This window comes from Aegilops tauschii, chromosome 2, assembly GCF_002575655.3.
Source record: "Aegilops tauschii subsp. strangulata cultivar AL8/78 chromosome 2, Aet v6.0, whole genome shotgun sequence".
NCBI lineage: Eukaryota > Viridiplantae > Streptophyta > Magnoliopsida > Poales > Poaceae > Aegilops > Aegilops tauschii.
The window spans coordinates 364798317-364808106 of record NC_053036.3 but is presented as its reverse complement, the minus strand read 5'-3'; the positions used below and the strand labels follow the sequence as shown (position 1 = coordinate 364808106).

The following is a 9790-nucleotide window of genomic DNA, read 5'->3' as shown; positions in this document are numbered from 1 at the left end:
TGCCGGTTTACATGACCTGTGCAGTAAGGGTGATAACCCAATCCTTAGAAGCCAATGCTTCCATATAGATGATGATTGTCATAAGCTGGCGATTTATCATTGAAAATCAAGCCGGGTTAAATAACAACCACTCATATACACTTTAAATATGAAAAAGAGCTTCAAATAAAATCCAAAAATTGTTTGCAAATAAGAGACTTCAAAAATTTTGAGGCTTCTGATTCGAATACGATCAGAAAACCGTCCCAAAGGGGTTAAGCTAAGATTCGAATACGATCATATAGCCCCCAGTGGCTTTGGCGTTGCCGATCAAGAGGGTGCCGACAGCTATGTTCTCTTTGGTTCGAATACGACCTATGTTTGAACAGTAAGCCCCCAAATGACCTTGAGAGTTGTTTAGCGATGCTGATTCGAATACGATCCATGTCGGTTCCCAAGAGGGGTTGAGCTATGATTCGAATACGATCAAGAGGCCCCCTAGTGAGCTCGGCAGTGTGCCGATCAGGAGGGTACCGACAGCTATGTTCTTTTTGGTTCGAATACGACCTATGTTTGAATAGGAAGCCCCCTAGTGATCATGAGAATATTTAACGACTCTGATTCGAATACGATCAGGGTCACACCCAAAGGGTTAAGCTAAATTCGAATACGATCAGCTCCCAATGGCCATTAAAGCAGGGTACCTATGTTTGAGTTGTGCTTTGTAACCGACTCTCTTTGGTCCCTTTAATTTTTCCTAAGAATTCGAACTTTGCGAGAGATAAATTCTTTTTGAACCGGAAATTCTTAAACTAGATATTGAAAGTTTCAAAGTTTTGTGATAAACAAATTTACCTTGAACCGGATTTTGAACCGGATTTGAGAGCTTCAAAACTTTGTGGCAGATAAATTTCCCTTGAACCGGATTTTAAACCAGATATTTAAGAGCTTTAGTGCTTTGTGGGAGATGTCAAGTCTCTTGAGCCGGATCTAAACCGGAATCCTTCTTTTTAAGCCGGAAATTTTCTGACGGCCTTTAAACTTTTCACCAATATGGCGGTAGCCTCCGGGACCAGATTATTTTCCCTCCAACGACCCGGAGTTCTCGAATGCATTGAAGCCGACCAATGCTGCCGATTCATATAATTGTAGCCCCCGAGTCTCAAGACGACTCGAGGAGTTGGCTTTGAGATTCTCCATATTGACCATAGCATAAGGTGTATATCATTGGTGTTGATAGCGCGATGTGAATCCACAGAAGGTTGAAGTGACTGCGGCGGGTTATAAATGATCGCGTATGAGCCGTGTCAGCAACTCGGCCAACTAGATGTTTTGAAGTTAACCAAACTATAGTGGCGGCGACTTGTGCGCCTGCCCATTGAACCATCGAGTGCAGACGGCGGCTGATAATACATGATAATTCGCCTCCAATTTGTTGGAAGAAAACCGGGCTTCCCAAGCAGTGACTCGCTCAGATTTAATAAACAGCTCATGCATACAGGTGCGGCCCAGCGTGTTTATATAGACCAACCCGCGAGAGACGGATGGTAAAGACGACCATTGCATCAGAGGCGGCACAGACAAATGAACCGGCCGTGGTGTTGTAAGCCGGTCCGGACGGGCGAATCGATCGCCGGCGCGGTAAGCCGCGCGGATGGGCGAGTCAACCACATTGTGTTGATGTAGTGAACAATTGTCCAATATCAAAAACCCCGCAAGCCAGAGTAATTGCTCTTTTTAAAGAAAACAATATATAATATATAAAAAATTACTGGATTGATTTCACCTGATATGTCAGGCTAGAAATTATCCACCGCGGAGTTGATGATCATCACGGTGAAGCTGAAACCAATCACGGCCGAGTCGGCCGCGGGAGCAGACAGATGAGCCGGCCGCGGCGTTGTAAGTCGGTTGGGTCGGGCGAGTCAATCGCAGGAGCGGTAAGCGACGCGGACGCCGAGTCGGCCGCGCGGGTGGACAGGTAAGTTGTCCGTCACATTGTAAGCCGGTCGCAGACGTGTGAGTTGTCCTCCTTGTTGTAAGCCGGCGTGGTCGCAAGAGACGGCCACGGCGTTGTAAGCCGGTGCGGGAGTCCGTTGAGTAACGACAACCACCTGTGCCCAAAGATGTTGGCGTGCCTCCATCTCCGCGGTATAATATCACTTTTTGTTATAAATAATTGCCCTGCATAAACAATATTGCAGACCAAGGCAAAGATAAACTTGTTCTTTGACAAAAACAACATGTGCTAATAAATAAAACTTGGATGGATATCACCTGATCTGTTTGGACGACGGATGATCCGTTTATCACGACAGAGGTGGCTCAGGCAGACCAGCGACACAATATAGTTCCGGCGGCTCAGGCAGACCGGCGACTTAATATAACCCCGGCGGCTCAAAACGGCAAGGGCGGCTCAACACGGCTCCGGCGGGTTGATGTAAATTAAGCTGCATGGGCGGCGACTTGCGCACACCTGTTCCATCAGTAAGCGGACGCAAACGCCGGTGCATGATGTTGCTGACCACTTGATTCGCCCGATCAACAGACGAGTCGGCCGTAGCATTGTAAAACGGCGTGGACGGGAGAGTCGGCCACGGGGTCGGACAGGTAAGTCGCCCATAGTGTTGTAAACCGTCACGGACGAGCGACTTGTCCTCCACATTGCAAGTTGTCTGAAGCGCGCATCTGCTGTTTGAATCGCGCGTCATGGCGACTCAAAAGATTGTTGGAAGTGACGCAATAAAAAACGCCAGCAAAAAACTCTTGAGCTGAATAGATCTGCGAGCATAAAATAGCACGAGCAGACAAGATATGTTTTGTATAATATGCACTTAATATGCAGAGCAATTTAACAGAGACGAGTGCACCTGATTCTATCCGCAGATATCTGCAGAGCAATTTGGAAACAAGGCGAGGCAGCGTGGCCGGGGTGGCTCGACGCGCCGGCAAGGTAACTTGGTGGCGGCAACTTGTGGCAGCAGAACCGGAGCAACGTGTGACGGCGGTGTTGGAGGCTCGAGGCGAAGGCCAGCTTTGCGCAGACGGCGGGTCGACACACACAGCGGTGGCGTGGAGCATTGCGGCGAATTGGTGATGCTCCGGCTGTCGGCCGAGGCAGGTAGTGACGACGGTTTGAACCGGTGGAGGCAAGCTGCAGCAGCGACTTGAGGCAAAGGGCCGCAACCAGCGACGCTAGATCGTAAGGACACGTCGCCGACAGGTACGCGGCGGAGGCGAAGACAACAGCAGCAGACGAAAAATGCTGGAGGTCGTCCGTCAGCGCGGGAGCGCCAGACGCGGACGCGACGACGCTGGAGGCCGGCCGCGGTCGCGACGTCGCTGGACGCGGAAATGCTGGAGACGCCAGTCTCCATCTTCAAGTTTTTGGCCACTGTGTATACAGAGGAACGCAGGGTGTAGTACTTCCCTTGGAGCTAGCACGTGAAGACCTGAATTGATGAAGCCTGCATGCATGTTAACTTGGCCGTCTCGTGTTTGACCGGTGCACAAGTTCCCTTGTGACCTTATTTGGAAAACAAAATAATCGTAGAGGCATCTTCTTCTCTTTCCTTTTGGCCCCTTTTTTTGGAACTTGAACCGAACATGGTCTGTATGTAGCCCTGCTTCTCCTGCAGATTGGAGGATCAACAGTCGGATTTGACAGCCAAGTTACAATCCAACTCGAAGTGCTCCTTTTCTTTTTCTTCTTTTGTATACTGACGTGGAGTAGTGCCAGCAGCTATGGCTTGGAAGTAATAATTAGCCGCAACAAAACACGCGGATGTTGACGCATTGGTCCAGCGGTACTTGCCTTAAATTGATTGCGGCTTCGTGTAATCACGTGACCGAGTACTAGTAGCACTTGATGTTTCTTTGGATTTGACCCGTCTGCACGTAGCAATTTATAGATGATTCCCTTGGGAGAGTCTTCTGATCTGACAAGTATGAATAGTAGAAGCAATTCAGGTCTTGTGTACTTGTCCGTAGATGGTAAGACGTGATCGTATTTTCTTGACTGGCTACGCGCAGCCGCAACGATTTGTTTTTTTTGGCTTCGATCCGGAAAACGAAACGCCTTCGGTGGATTTCTGCAACGATGCCAAGGGAATCTCTCTATCGGTCTCGGCGACTTTTGTAGAACATCGCAACGGAAATCGATCTGGGCGGATCGCCTGGCCGCATGCGCGCGACCCTTAAATATTTCATCTCAATCTCATATATGCCAACTCCAAAGTTAGGTGACGACTCTGGAACAACGAAAACTTGTTGGCTCCGCTCAAGGTTATCCACGCCGGTTTATCCTGCGTGACTGTTCTGTACTGGCTCTTCTTTATCCCGAAATTCACGAACTCTTCGAAACCCTAGGAAACACTACTGGAATCAGCTAATTTGCCATCTGCCAGCTCTTTGCCGTCTGCTAGCTGACGGCAAAGAAGCTCTTTGCCATCAGCTACCCAAAAGCAGACGGCAAAGAAATGGCAGACGGCAAAGAAGCTCTTTGCCATCTGCCAGCTCTTTGCCGTCTGCTAGCAGACGGCAAAGAATCTTTGCCGTCCGCTGGCAGACGGCAAAGAGGGAGGTGACCCCCACCCCCCGGCCGTTTGAAAAAAACTTAACGCCCCACCTCTTTGTCGTCCGCCAGCGGACAGCAAAGAGGCAAAAAGGCGGACGGCAAAGATTGACGGACAACTAGACGAATAGTTATAGCACAGGTGGGACACACCGCGCTGCTACTATGCCACCAACCGTCCACTCCAGTAGTCCCACGCCACCCACCCTGAGCCAGATCTAGATCGAAATCCCCCCACCCACCAGCGGTCTCCCGTCCCCCCCTTCCTCAACCTCCTCTCCTCTGCTGTCCATCGGAGGCCCCCGCACACAAGGGAAACTGCTGCTCGGCGTCTCCAGCAGCCAAGGACGGGCTCCCGGCCTCCGCACGGCGTCGTCTCTTCCTTCCCCATTGCCATCTGTCACCGTCGTCGTTCCGGTCCGGCCCTTCGCGCCGCAGGGGTAAGCACGCAAGCACGCACGTCGCCGCTCCCCTGCCTCTCTCCCTGTCCATCTCCGGCGGTTCCCTTTGTTGGCGGCGGCGGGGAGTCTGTAGATAGTTTCTTAGATGGAAACCTCGCAGAGTAGTTGTTTACGTATTCTGACTAGTCGTTTACGTATAAAGTTTCTTATAGATGGCAGCTGCTTGGACGCGGACGACACACGATCGAGTGGGGGAGAGGGAGACAGGATGATGGACGCCTATACGGGTGTGGGGGATCCCTGACAGCGGATCGAGAGCAGCATGAGCTGTATTTGTATGCCCGTCCGTGATTGAAGTGTCTCTGTTGAATACATCTAATCTGAACAATTTCACATTTGCTTCTCTGATAAGTAAGGTCTGTTTTCATTTACAGGTAGAAGATAGCGACAGAGTGGGAAGGTTTGTGCAAAGTTCTTCTCCTCCGTCGCCGTCCGTGACAAAGCTGTTGGGTGCATCCGTCCATCATCTTCAGATCTGAGTGAAGAGGGCATCCGTCCATCTCAAAAGGTTTAATTTTTGTACCCAGCTAATTAACTTGTCTTTTTTCATCAGTTCCTCCTTGAGTAATTGGAAAGGGGATTATATTAGACTGCTAGCTGATTCTTGGTGAAAATTGCTTTGCCTGTATGTATGTAGAGAGCCTTGTAGCAATGATTCTTGGTGAAAACGCCCTGTCCTCGATACCCCCTGGTTCATGGTAATTACTCGACATTTTGGAAATGAAACTGACAGAGTTTCGTTCCTAGATATTTCTTTGAGCAAATATTACAACTGGAACGCAGAATTCTGATTGCAGTCACAAGTCATGTGGAGTTCGAACTGTTAGTGAACATAGGTCCTACGTTTGTAGGTTAAGTGCGAGCAATTTCTAGGAGTATGAGACCTCAGCTTCAATAGGTTATCTTCGGTTGCATTGTAGCTAAATTCCTCATTTAGTTTGTTTTCTTAGGCCAATGTCGTCCAGAAAATTCAGAATTTGTATACAGTTTCTATTAATTATAGCCAATTGGGTAGCGGATTTAATATGGCTAGGAAACCTCTGCCCAGACCCCCTCTCACCACCCTCTTCCTCTTAACTTAATAGGTTTACCACTTTCTGCATATAGGGAGCATGTTCTTATCAATTTACTCATTTCTTTTGTAGGCGATGGCTCCACGACATCTACAATCAGTATTTGCATGTTCTTAGCATACAAATCTGGGAGAATGTACTAGCTGCATATATTGGTTCTTGGGTTTACTATTAGAGCTTTTTATCTGCATATATATATATACATAGGAGTGAGAATGCCCAGGTATGCGACCCTAAATTTAGTTTCACGGCTTTCTTACTCGTGGGATTTATCCAATTAATAACTATAATGGATTAATGAGAAAAAGACAAGGGAAATTAGCTTTATAAAAATGAAACTATTCATGGTAAACATTTGGCAGAAGAGAATCACAAAATGAACAACAGCCTCCCTCACGGGAAACATCAGGTGTGGTAAAATGCTCACTTCAAAAATAGAAACTAGAGATTACTTCCTAGTTTCCTTTTGCCTCGTTGCTACTGGTGTTGTCTGTTTAGGTAACCCTCTGCCTCATGGTGTTCAGCTGGTTGGCACCAATCTGATAAGTATACATAAAGTGAATTTGAGTTATATAAATATGCTAACTGTCTACAAGACATCACTAACATAGAACAAAATGATGTAGTCTAGAGTTCAACATGACTTTGTTTTTTCTGCTCTTTTTCGTAAGCATACCAAAGCGAATCCAGCCTCAAGCCTTTGAAAGTTTGAACCATTGATCTGCTCTATGCTCCCTATCCATTTTCACATCAGTTAGGTGCATCGACATTGACATCTACACGGGGCTGGGGTGGCGGCGTTGACGGCATCAACATCGACACGGGGCTGCTGCAGCGATGACGACGGCATCCTCAAGGTGCTGTGGCACCGACCACGACGACGACAACATCATCACGGTGCTGCGGCGGCGGCGACACCGACGACATCAACACGGGCTTGTGGAGGTGCCGACGCTGACGACCTATACGCGTGGCGTATATTGTATATATATGTGTGTGTATTAATTATCTATATCAAATATGTATTATTGACTGTATGCAAAACATGTACTATTATGTAATGCATGTTACATGAGTACTATGAAATGTATGTCTAAAGTGGAATAGGTAGATTTTTATTTTTTTAAATCCAAATTAGTTACTAGTAGCTAAGCTGATGGCAAAGACTTTGCCTTTGCCGTACGCCGTGGCAGACAGCAAAAAACAGCGGGCGCTGACGCATTGCTGACGTCAACTGGCGGACGGCAAAGAGGCGCTCAAATTTGCCGTCCGCTGGCGGACAGCAAAGGCCGCCGTTAGCCGCCTACGGACTAACGCTGGCGGACGTCCAGTATTTTTGCTGTCCCTCCTCTTTGCCGTCCGCCGCTGTAGGCAAAGGAGTCTTTGCCGTTCGCCGTGGCAGACGGCAAAATAGCTGTTTCCTGTAGTGAAAGATCCCTTCAAGAACTCAACACCACCGTGCGCAGGCCCCACGGTGGGCGCCAACTGTCGTGGAATTGTCACGGCAGATGTCCTTAGTGTCAAGACTTAGTCGCGAGGCCAGCGCATCTATGTGGTATCTTGAGAGGGGTTGGGCGGAATCGAGAGACGCAACACAAGACAAGGATTTAGACAGCTTCGGGTCCCGGGAAACATCATCCGGTAATAGCCCTACATGCTGTTTGTGGCTAGGTCTCATTATGCTCATGAGAGAGTCGCCGGTAAGCCGGCTCTTTGTGTCTAGCCCTATAGATTGTTTCTTGTTGCTCGTCCTTCTTTGGGGTGCCCTGCCCCTCCTTATATAAGTTATAGGGGCGGGTTACATGTGGAGTCCTAGTAGGACTAGGGCTAGTCTATCTTTTCTTACAAGTTGAATACAAGTCCGGGTCTTGCTTCCGCGTAAAGGAAATATTCGTCATCCCTTTCCTTTTAAGCCGGCCCACCATATCATGAGCCGGCCTTCTGGGCCTTGGGCCTAGTCTTCTATCTGACCCGTCGTCAGGGTCATCCGTGAGTCGTCAGGCTCGTGAGTCGTCTGACAGTGAGCCGCCAGACCCGTGAGTTGCCAGTCCTCCGGCGGGTCACGGTGAAGCGCCAAGCCCGGCCGGGTCATACTTCCGGCCGGGTCATACCGCGGGGTATATCCCGACAGCAGGGGTGTCCCAACTTAGCCCATTATAAGCTCTCACGGTCAACGAAGGATATTCCTTCTCCCGGGAAGACCCGATCAGTCTCGGAATCCCGGTTACTAGACATTTCGACAATGGTAAAACAAAACCAACAAAGCCGCCCGATGCGCCGACATCCCGATAGGAGCTGGGCATATCTCGTTCTTAGGGCAACACCGGATGAGACATCCTACGAGTAAAACCAGACCTCGAGTTTCCACGAGGTGGCCCCGCAGTCTACTCAGTTCGGACCAACACTTGGAGAAGCACTGGCCCGGGGGGGTTAAAATAAGATGACCCTCGAGAGAGCGACTCCCTAGGGAAAAGAAATAGGCTAGGCAAATGGTAAAACCAAGGTTGGGCCTTGCTGGAAGAGTTTTATTCAAGGCGAACTGTCAAGGGGGTCCCATAAATCACCCAACCGTGTATGGAACGCAAAATCCGGGAACATAACACCGGTATGACGGAAACTAGGGCGGCAAGAGTGGAACAAAACACCAGGCATAAGGCCGAGCCTTCCACCCTTTACCAAGTATATAGATGCATTAATAATATAAGAGATATTGTGATATCCCAACATAAACATAATCTAACATGGAGCAATCTTCATCTTCACCTGCAACTAACAACGCTATAAGAGGGGCTGAGAAAAGCGGTAACATAGCCAAACAACGGTTTGCTAGGAAGGGTGACAAAGGTTAGAGGTTCATGGCAATTTGGGAGGCTTGAGGAGCAAGTGAATAGGTAGCGCAGCAAAGCGATAGAACGAAGCAACTAGCATAGCAATGATAGTAATGAGATCCAAGGTGACGGTCATCTTGCCTGAAATCCCGCTAGGAAGAAGAACGAATCCATGAAGAAGATGAAGCCACGAAGACGAACGAATCCTCACGATCGCAACGACACGGGAACTATCGAGAAGAAGCACACAACAAGGTAAACACACCACACAAGAACAAGGCATGATGCTCAACCAAGAATGATGCATGACAAGGCTATATGAAGCTACTCATGACAAAAGATGATGCATACAAGAACAACACTCCAAGGCAAGTTTAAATGAGGCCGGAAACAACATATAACAAATCCGGTAAGTCCTCATATGCAAATTTCGAAATTGGTCCAGAACTGAACAAGCATTAAGTTGAAGTTGTTAAACAGCAAGTTAAAGAGCACCATGATGATCTACACGAAATTCTAGTCAAGTTACATATAAAGTTCATTAGATTCGGAGCTACGGCCTAGAAGATATGAGCAAAACAAGTTAAACATGGCATTGATGCAAAATGCATACAAACATCAAGCAAACACCTCAAAACAAGGATGCAACATGATAATATGAAGCTACATGCAAAACTAAGCAAGTTTCATATAGAGCATGCTCGAAACGGAGCAACGGTGCAACACATACACTCCAAACAAGACATTGCAACAATCTGACGAAAACAGCAACTAGGCATAATGCAAGCATTAAAACGATATGCTACAGCAACTCAACATGAAAACAAAAGGCGTGGACATGATGTACAGGTCAAGAACAACAAAACATGAACACTG

General features: G+C 48.1%; 1 long non-coding RNA gene across 5 annotated transcripts; it reads left to right on the top strand.

Moving 5' to 3' along the window:
- The first annotated feature begins 4732 nt into the window (after positions 1–4732).
- LOC109737031 (uncharacterized) lies at positions 4733–7190 on the top strand. 5 transcript variants are annotated; one of them, XR_005768281.3, is made up of 3 exons: positions 4733–4992; positions 5156–5521; positions 5651–7190. It is a non-coding gene; the product is annotated as an uncharacterized lncRNA (long non-coding RNA). The 5 variants fall into 5 exon arrangements; XR_012202743.1 differs by having other exon boundaries at positions 5156–5711; positions 6159–7190; XR_005768283.3 differs by having other exon boundaries at positions 4734–4992; positions 6159–7190.
- Positions 7191–9790: the final 2600 nt, after the last annotated feature.